Genomic DNA, 10,378 nt, shown 5'->3' with positions numbered 1-10,378 from the left:
TAAATATATTGGACATGAATTCTAATGGTTCGTGTTGAGTTTTCTCAATTACACCTTTTATGTAAAGCCGCTTCAGTCAGCTTGCGCTTTTGATATTCCTTTATCAGAAGGCACGAACATTCGGTTCAGTATATGTTGAACTGGAGGGCTGTACTTGTGTATAAACTCTATTGTATATCCCTGGATACTGCTTAAGATGCAAGTATCGGTTGTTATCATGCTCCATGCATTCAGAAAGAGTGTAATCTCCACCCAACCTCCATGATCCCTGTATATTGTAGGGAACCAGACCCACCTACCTCCATAGTTACCAGTGGTAGGTTTACTTTTTGTAGGTTCTTTGCTGCTGTTGTCGCGCTGGGGTCTGGATTTTCGGTTTGGTTGGTGTTGGAGGTCCCCGCATCTTCCAAGATGGCCGGCCTGGGCCATGGCCTAAAAGACTCATGTTTTGGGTACCGGACCTTCGAGCTTTCACCAGTTCTGCTGGTGGGTGCGTGGGGGTGCTGTCTTTGGCCGTAGTGGGTTCCAGTAGGTTATCTTGTTCTTGCACCCCCTGCACACTTGTCTTTCCTTCTGCGGACCCCTCTTCCAGGTCAGCCCAGAACTGACCCGCAGTGCTCCCCTCTGATGAGGTAGAAGCACTGCGCAGCCCTTCAAGAGGTACTGCTGTGGGTTTATCATAGGGCCCACAGTGACCCGACTCCATCTCCCGGAGTCTGTCACGTTGGAGCAAAGCTCCATACACCGCTCCATCCGGCTCCAGCGCTCTCGGGCGCTGGCCACCTGGCGGTTGTTCAAAGTCGGACTCCTCTGAGTCCACGACCTTGTTTGTTTTGTGTCTAGCTTTCCGCCCGGCCGCGTGGATCTGGCCGGTGTGGAGGCGACGTCGGGCACAGCTGATCCCACTATCGGTGATCCGAGTGCCGCTGGCTGCTGCTGGCTGCCCGCTGCTCCACGGTCCTCCCTCTCCAGCTTTGTTCTTACTGCCCTTCCGTGGAGTGGATATGGCCGGTGTGGAGGCGACATCGGGCACAGCTGATCCCATCTAGCCCACCAGCTTTGTCGCAGCCCGTTGGTTTCTCCACCTGCAATCAGCATGGTAAAAACACAAAAAGACCGCAGCTCTTACCTGCAGGTCCAGGTTAAAATTGTCGCTACGGGTGAACGTCGTTCCACCCCGTCTACTGCCGTTATTGACTTATCCAAAAGTCAACGGCCCCATTTAAATAGTCTCCCGCCCGGCCGTGGTGTTCTGGCCGGCGCTGGACCAAAAGTCGGCACAGATGATCCCTTACGGGGCTTGTGCCTTCAGCTGCTGCTGGCTCCCGCAACTTCGCGGTCCTCCCCAGCCAGCTTCCTAGCAGCACTTGTGGACACTACTTTGTCCAGCTTCCCCCCCTGTGAAACCAGCGCGGGGAAAATTAATTTTTGCTTCCCTCTCCCGCCCGGCCGGGCCCGGTGCGGGAGCAAGTCGGGAGCGAAAGTCGGGCACAGCTGTTCCCATTACGGGAGATTAGCGTGCCTTTGGCTGCTGCTGCCGGCTGCCCGCAACTCCGCGGTTCTCCCCGGCCAGCTTTCCCGCAGCCTTCATGGCTCCGGTCCATGTCTCCACCTAAAAGGTAAGTGGAAGGAACGCAGAGTCTTCTTACCTGCTGTTCCCGACTTTCAAATTCTGGAACGCAGAGTCTCCTTACCTGCTGTTCCTGGCTTTCAAATTTTACCGCTAGGGGAACATCGTTCCCCCTGCTGTGACTCGTTGCAATGCGTGTAGCGATATGACACGCATGCGTCCTGGCGGGGTTCTTAACGTAGTCACTCACGTGACTCCGAAGTAAAATGAGCGTTTTATGGCAGTGGGCCTGTACTCCCTGGAGATTAGAAGAATGAGGGGGAACCTCATTGAAACGTACAGAATAGTGAAAGGTCTGGATACAGTGGATGTGGAGAAGATGTTTCTACTGGTGGGCAAGCATGTGACTTGAGGTCATAGCCTCAGAATTGAAAGATGTTCTTTTAGGAAAGAGATGAGGAGGATTTCTTTGTAACAAAGCTGTAATTTCAACATGGTGAAACCAAAATGACTTATAATGGCCTTTATTAAAGTCTGACAATGTGCACTTTAACCTCATGTGATTTTTTTCTATTACAAATCTCAAATTGTGGAGTACAGAGGCAAGTAAATAAATGATGGGTCTTTGTCCCAAACATTATGGAGGGCACTGTAGGTTCAAGGGCTGTACTGCTCTTTCTCTGCATTGATACCTTGCACATCAATATTGAGCAGTGTTACTACATGATGGGTGTGCAGTTAGTGGGGTTGTGGCCTTCAAGCACAAGCAATCCGGTTGCAATCCTGGGCACTGTCTGTGTGGAATTGGCAACTTCTTCCTGTGCTGTGCAGTTTCCTCACGGTACTTTTGTTTCCTCCCAAGCGGATTGGTAGGCTAATCGGCCACTGCAAATTATCCTTATTGTGTAGGTGAGGGTGGCACAGTGGCACAGTGTGGGTGGCAGAGTGGTTCAGTGGGTAGAGTTGCTTCCTTACAGTGCCAGAGACCCAGGTTTGATCCTGACCTTGGGTTCTGTCTGTACGGAGTTTGTACGTTCTCTCTGTGATCGTGTGGGTTTTCTCTGGGTGCTCGGGTTCAAGATTTCAAGATTTCAAGGTCAGTTTATTGTCACATGTACCAATTAAGGTGCAGTGAAATTTGAATTACCATACAGCCATACTAAAAAAAAGCAACAAGACACACAAATGCATAAAAGTTAACATAAAAATCCACTGTGATGGAATGCAATAAAGTCCAATCTTCTTCCTCCAATGCCATGTAGAGTTGTAGGTTAATTGGCTTCTGTAAATTGTCCCTAGTGTGCAGGATAGAACTGATGTACGGGTGATTGATAGTTGGCTCACACTTGGTGGGCTGATGGGCCTGTTTCAATGCTGTATCTCTAAAAACTAAACAAACTAAAGGCAGAGTCTGGGCAGAGTTGAAGAGCAGGTGGGGAGAATATTAAAAAATGGGATTCATGTAGGATCAGTGCAAATGGGTGGTTGGTGGTTGGCACAGTCTGTGGGCCACAGCGCCAAATTCTCCATGTGTCGCTATTGTAGCAGATTTGCATTTGGGTTTGATTAATTATATTATGTTGTTTCTTTAGCTGTAACGGTCTTTAGGCCATTCCAACTCAAAGAATATTGTAACATAAATGGAAGTATTTTATTCTCTTTTTTTTTTAAGTTCTCCTCCGGTGGCAATTTTAGAGCTTGAGAAAAAATAAACGTATTCCTTTGAAAATTTCTCTGAAACGTGTTCCTTTAGGTTCAATGAATGCACCAACACAAAAAAAAACATTTCCATCTATTTAGTTTGTCAGAACTTCAGCATGAAGAACCAGCTTTGGACCTCTTCTATTGGAAATAACAATATGAATACAGACAGCCCTCAGAAGCCTCAGGGAGGGGAGATGGAAATAAGGAGAACATGGCTCATCCCTTTGAAGCTCATCTCGGAAGGAACAGCTCTGCATAGTCTGAACAATTTGAGTGGCACCTCTTTAAAAATTCTGTTTAATAAAGCTGAAATTAGCCAAACTCTGGCATTGTAAATTGAAATCATTTCCAACTTTTTTTTTTAACTTTTGGGATTCATAAGAGCCTAATTCGGATGGACCCTGAAACAGGACTGGAGGGTAACAATGTAGCCCTGACCCACTGCTGTGCTTCCAATGCAGGCAGTTTAATCAACTTAGTCCTTGTCAGCTCATTATAATGATTACTGCATTAACGGTGCTGACGAGTCACCGCAAATCTCATTTGCTGCCAATGCCGCTAGGAATCAGGAGTGCTTTAAGCTGACCTGTGTGTTTTAAAGCAAGAATGACCTCCTAAAAGTGGTTGTGCTTTGTGGTTGGGGAAGATTGCAGAGATCACAGTGATGTGTAAAAAGCCAGTTTATCGCATGCATGGAAGTAAACATGAAGTTTACCAACACTACACTGGCAGAATGGGTGGGGCAAAGGCTATCCAAGAAAGGCAGCCAATTTCTCGGAAGGCAATGGGTTCAGGTAGCCATTGTGGTCAAAACCAAGAGTCAAGGTGTGACATCAACACAATGTAGCAAAGTCTTGAGAGCTCACAGAAGTGAGCAAGGTCAGTGAAGAGGAACACCATTAGCTTCTGACATGGTTCAATGCAACACAGCCCCATCAACCACGCAAAGTTCATAAGTTCATAAGTTATAGGAGTAGAATTAAGCCATTCTGCCCATTGAGTCTACTCCACCATTCAAGCATGGCTGATCTCTGCCTCCTAATCCCATCCCATTTTGCTGCCTTCTCCCCATAACCCTTGATACCCGTCCTAATCAAGAATTTGTCTCTCTGCCTTACAAATATCCACTGATTTGGCCTCCACAGCCCTCTGTGACAATGAGTTCCACAGATTAACTACCCTCTGACTAAAGCAGTTCCTCCACACCTCCTTTCTAAAAGAGCGCCCTTTAATTCTGAGGCTATGACCCCTGGTCCTAGACTCTCCCACCAGTGGAAATATTCTTTCCATGTCCACTCTATATATGCCTATGTTCACCTCTATCAATCAGGACTGAGACCTAATGTTTGTAACTAACCTCACAGTCCTATAACTATATATTTAAGCAATATTATTCTATTAAATGGGATCTTGACAGTACATAATATTTTCCGTGGTATGCATAACACAACAATGATAAAAAGATCTTTGGTTTGATTGCACCTACCGACATGCATACATTATTATATTACCGTTAATATGTAGCAAGGGCAAGCTTTTGATCCAATGCTCCCCATTCCCAATTTGTTTTACATTGATGTGATTGAAATCCAAGTGAAATTTGAATGGCATCAGACAAATAAAACCTCCGGAATGGATGATATTCATTAAGTGGTTGGTTGGAGTCAGTATCAGCACAATTACTATATTAAACTTTGAATCTTCAGATGTCCTGGTTCAAGTTAAAAGTAAAGACAAATAATAACCTCCTCACATATTTCCATGCAAGTATCTCTGTCACTCCTTTAAAATATGCCCTTTCTTTGAACAAGCTCTTAAACATCGCAATTGAATCAGCTCCATCTGATCACACTCCTTGAGGATGTTCATCCATGTGTTCAATTAATAAAACAACGAGATTGGGGCCATTTCTATTCAACCTGCCAAAGGAATTTGGTGGGGGGGGGGGGAGTGTGGGTTAGAAATAGTCAGTGAGGTCAACAAACATAATGGTTGAGCGGCAAATGACAATTGTGCTACCTTCCCAATATTTAACTGAAGGAAGTAATGGGTTATCGGGGCTATAAGTTGCGACAGGCAGCCTGACACCTTGCATGTCATTTTAATATTACTCTTATCCCACCCCCCTGGATATTCCAGATTAATAAATTAAGGTTTTGTCAACTAATGCAAATAAGGCTAATCACAAATCAATAACATTAGCCAACTCTGAAACACGAAGCGCTGAGAATTGGGATCCAGACATCATGGACAACTGGCCTCAGTTCCCCACTCACATCTGGCAATGCTCTCTGTCCGAACCAGGGGCCACGGAGCGTTTTTGAAAATGAGGAGGCTGAGTGATCACTGATCACTGGCCTTGGGGATACCTGGCGGGGTAGTGTAATGACTGAGTGGGGGAGGGTATGTGAGGGAGATGTCTCCCCTCTCACGGTGGGGACTTTTTGAAATTTGATGTATTAAAATCATGTTTTAGTAGAATGATTTCAATGTTTTTTGTTTGAAATATTTTTAAGAGTAACCTTTTAAGGGGTAACTTTTTCCACACAAAGGGTGGCGGGTATATGGAACAAGCTGCCAGAGGAGGTAGTTGAGGCAGGGACTATCCCAACATTTAAGAAACAGTTTGACTGATACATGGATAGGACAGGTTTGGAGGGATATGGACCAAAAGCAGGTAGTGTCACTGGGACATTGTTAGGCACTTTCCCCCCCCTGGTGAATGCTATGTACTTACTTCTCTGTTTCTATCCCAAGTACAGGCCTCGTGGCTGTGAGTCTGGAATCGAGGGGTTAAAGGCTCCTGTACCCGATTGGCCCAGCTGCGTCAGGTGACGGGTGACTCATCTGAAGTATAAATACGAGAGCTTCCCAGGATTCTCTTCTCTTCGTCGTAGACTCCGACTGATGAGCAGACTGTTGGTGGGGGCTGAGGCAGCCTGACCACATGGCATAGAACTTTGTGTATTTTCACCATTCCTTGTTATCAGATATTGTATTGGGACGGATAAGGGCTGACCTTAGAGTTTTCGTGTATTTTGGTTTCAGGGTTGTATCTCTTAGGGCAGGTTTTGGAATCTCCGGTTCGACGGCCCATGGTGTGGCTGGCTGGAGCATTGTTAAATTGTTTGTCGGTTTATCCATATCCCTGACTGGGTTGTTTAAATCAGGTTTGAGTTTTGTGTTCCAATGAATCATTAAAACTGTTTTTTGAACCTGAACCTGGTTTTTGACTTGTGTTACGTGGCTCTGAAGTACTTGCATTCGGGAGTCGTAACAAAATGGGGGCTCGTCCTAAGTTTTGAGGACCTTAGACGTTTTTAGGGGGTATTTTTGGTAGGCTTCTGGACTGAGGAAGTCTGTGTGTTGAGAGGGAATTTTTTCTTCCCTGTTTGTGGTAGCATTAAGGCCCAAGTTTTAGCTGGTGGTTTGGTGCTACATTAGAAAATGGAATTTAAGGTGAAAGAATTTGTTGAGGCTCCTAGTCGGGAGTTGTTTGATAGATGTACGAAAGAGCATTTGATTTTGCTGGCTGAGAACTATGCCGTGACTATTGACAAGCATTCAAAGAAACACTCCATTAAATCGGAGTTGTGGGTTGCGTTGGTGGAGGCTGGGGTTTTGCCTGGTGGTGCAGACAGTCCCCCACCTTCTGTTCAGCCAGTTCAGAACATGGAGGCCGTCATTAAACTGAAGGAGATGGAGCTTGAGTCACAGAGAATTGCCTCTTTGTTAAAAGAGAAAGAGCTCATGCATGTTCTTGAAATGAAACGGCTTGAGCTTGAGGAGGCAACCAAAAGGGCTGAATTTCAGCTGCGGGAAAAAGAAATAGATAATTCCCGGGTTTCTTCTAGGGAACGGGAGTTTGATATGAGCAAGAACATCCGCCTGGTTCCCCCATTTCGTGAGGAGGATGTGGACAAGTATTTCACAGTGTTTGAACGGGTGGCTTTGTCCTTGAAGTGGCCTAGGGATGTGTGGACCTTGCTATTGCAGTGTGTCTTTGTGGGTAAAGCACGGGAGGTGTACTCGTCTTTATCTGTTGAAAGCAGTCTGGACTATGAGTGTGTGAAGTCTACAGTATTAAGGGCTTATGAATTAGTTCCAGAGGCGTACCGGCAGAAGTTCCGGCGCTTTAGGAAGTTTGATAGTCAGACTTATGTGGAGTTTGCTAGGGAGAAGGAGGCACTTTTTGACAGGTGGTGCGCTTCTCAAGGAGTGAAGGATTTTGAGCTACTGCGGGCCTTGATAATTATGGAAGACTTTAAGAACTGTCTCCCTGAGAGGGTTACTACTTACCTTAATGAGCAGAAGGTGAATGAGGTGTCTAAGGCTGCGGTGTTGGCAGATGAGTATGTATTGACTCATAAATCTGATTTTGTTGGGCGATCCTATAGTTTTGGTGCACGGCCGGTTGATCGTGGTGGTGTCGCCGGTGGCAGTGTCAAAGCTGTTTCTGTGCCTGCAAGTGGCAGCACGTTGATACAGGGGGAGGTCCGAGCTGATAAGGTTGACGGAAATGTAAGGACTGATGAAGGTCCTGTGTGCTACTATTGTAGAAGGAGAGGGCACATGTTAAAGTCGTGTCCCGTTCTGAAGCAGAAAAATGCAAAGCCTGTGGCTTTGGTGGGTGCACAGAAGGCACCTGCCGTACCTGAGGTGCCTGAGTCTGATGAGTGTAGGAATTATTCTGCGTTCATCATGAATGGTTTTGTTTCTCTAGAGGATGGGGGTGACAGAGTTCCAGTATCCATCTTGCGAGATACTGGTGCTACTCAGTCCTTTATATTGGATGGTGTACTGCCGTTTTCTGGGGAATCATCGGTTGGGTCAAGTGTCCCAGTGGTAGGATTCGGGATGGATGACATGGTAGTGCCTTTGCATACCGTGCGTCTCGAGTCCGAGTTGGTTTCAGGCCGGGTAACTGTTGGGTTATGGCCGTGTTTTCCCGTTGGGGGAGTTTCTGTGATTTTGGGGAATGACTTGGCAGGAGGTAGAGTTTTAGTCACTCCTGAGGTGACGGCTGTTCCGATGGTGCAGAGTCCTGATAGATTGGCTATGCAGCATCCAAAGGTCTTCGCAGCTTGTGCTGTCACGAGGGCTATGGCTAAGAGCCAGGCGAAGTTTGAGGATGTGGTGGACCTGAGTGAGAGCATTTTTGGGTATCAGGATGATAGATCCTGTGTTGTGAAGGGTGTTTCTCCATCTCAAGATGGGATAGTGTCTGGAAATGTGCCGGTGTCACTGTCACGTGACCGGCTGGTTGAGGAGCAAAAGAGTGATCCAGGTTTATCTGATCTGTGCGACTGCGCAGTGCCTGAGGGGGAAATGGATTCCACAGCAAAAGGGTATTTTCTAAGGGATGGCTTACTGATGCGAAAGTGGTCTCCCTTGGATATATCTGGGCATGATGATTGGAGCGTGGTTGATCAGATTGTGATGCCTCGTCGGTATAGGGACGAGATACTCTGTTTGGCTCATGATGGTCCTCTGGGTGGACATTTGGGGGTCAATAAGACGTATGACCGCATCTTACGGAATTTTTTTTGGCCAGGGTTGAAAAAGGACGTGAAACAGCACTGCAGGTGTTGTCACATTTGCCAGGTGGCAGGAAAGCCGAACCAATCGATTGTTCCTGCGCCTTTATATCCAATCCCTGTGGTCGGTGAGCCGTTTGAGCGGATTCTAGTTGATTGTGTGGGCCCTCTACCTCGGACAAGGATGGGCAACAAGTTTTTATTAACAATTATGTGTGCGACTACCCGCTTTCCGGAGGTGGTCCCTTTGCGTAGAATTACTGCCCCTGCAATTGTTAAGTCTCTCACTAAGTTTTTTTCGTTGTTCGGTTTGCCCAAGGTTGTGCAAAGTGACCAAGGTACCAACTTCATGTCGAAGGTTTTTAGTCAGGTAATGAAGTTGTTAGATATTAAGCATTGTTACTCCAGTGCGTATCATCCTGAGAGCCAGGGAGCTCTCGAGAGGTTTCACCAGACTTTGAAATCTATGTTGAGGACTTACTGCCTGGAGTTTGAAAAAGACTGGGATGAGGGGGTTCATCTAGTTATGTTTGCGGTGCGTGAGGTCGTGCAGGAGTCATTAGGGTTCAGTCCTGCTGACCTGGTGTTCGCGCATACTGTACGTGGTCCGTTGAGGGTCCTGAAGGAGAAATGGTTGCAGGAGGATACAAAACGTAGTATTTTAGACCACGTCTGTACTTTTCGCTCTAGACTGAGGAGGGCATGCGAACTGGCAATGGGTAATCTTGCCTCTGCTCAGTCTAGGATGAAGGACAGGTTCGACAGGAAGGACCCTGTGGAGGTTGATGGGTCGGAGCTAAGTCCTTCTAAGCATGTTTTGGCTGCAGTGGTGCTGCCCCCTGACACGGGTGGTGATGTGGGGGAGGCACGGTTGTCTGTGGCAGTAACGCAGGGAAAGCTGAACTCTGAGGCTTTGGAGACGCTTCCCTTGCGGTTGTCTCATTTGACTGGCATATCCGTGGCAAGGATGATGTATTGGCTGATGCATTGTCGCGCCAGTGATGTCTGTGTTACTGAATAGTTGCTGAAATTTGGTGGTGTTTTTTTTAGTTCATTTTCAGAAACTTATTCAGTATCTTTGGGTGGGGGTGTTAGGCACTTCCCCCCCCCTGGTGAATGCTATGTACTTACTTCTCTGTTTCTATCCCAAGTACAGGCCTCGTGGCTGTGAGTCTGGAATCGAGGGGTTAAAGGCTCCTGTACCCGATTGGCCCAGCTGCGTCAGGTGACGGGTGACTCATCTGAAGTATAAATACGAGAGCTTCCCAGGATTCTCTTCTCTTCGTCGTAGACTCCGACTGATGAGCAGACTGTTGGTGGGGGCTGAGGCAGCCTGACCACATGGCATGGAACTTTGTGTATTTTCACCATTCCTTGTTATCAGATATTGTATTGGGACGGATAAGGGCTGACCTTAGAGTTTTCGTGTATTTTGGTTTCAGGGTTGTATCTCTTTGGGCAGGTTTTGGAATCTCCGGTTCGACGGCCCATGGTGTGGCTGGCTGGAGCATTGTTAAATTGTTTGTCGGTTTATCCATATCCCTGACTGGGTTGTTTAAATCAGGTT

Source organism: Amblyraja radiata, chromosome 18 (genome assembly GCF_010909765.2).
Source record: "Amblyraja radiata isolate CabotCenter1 chromosome 18, sAmbRad1.1.pri, whole genome shotgun sequence".
In the NCBI taxonomy this organism is placed as follows: Eukaryota; Metazoa; Chordata; class Chondrichthyes; order Rajiformes; family Rajidae; genus Amblyraja; species Amblyraja radiata.
This window is presented reverse-complemented; position numbering follows the sequence as displayed.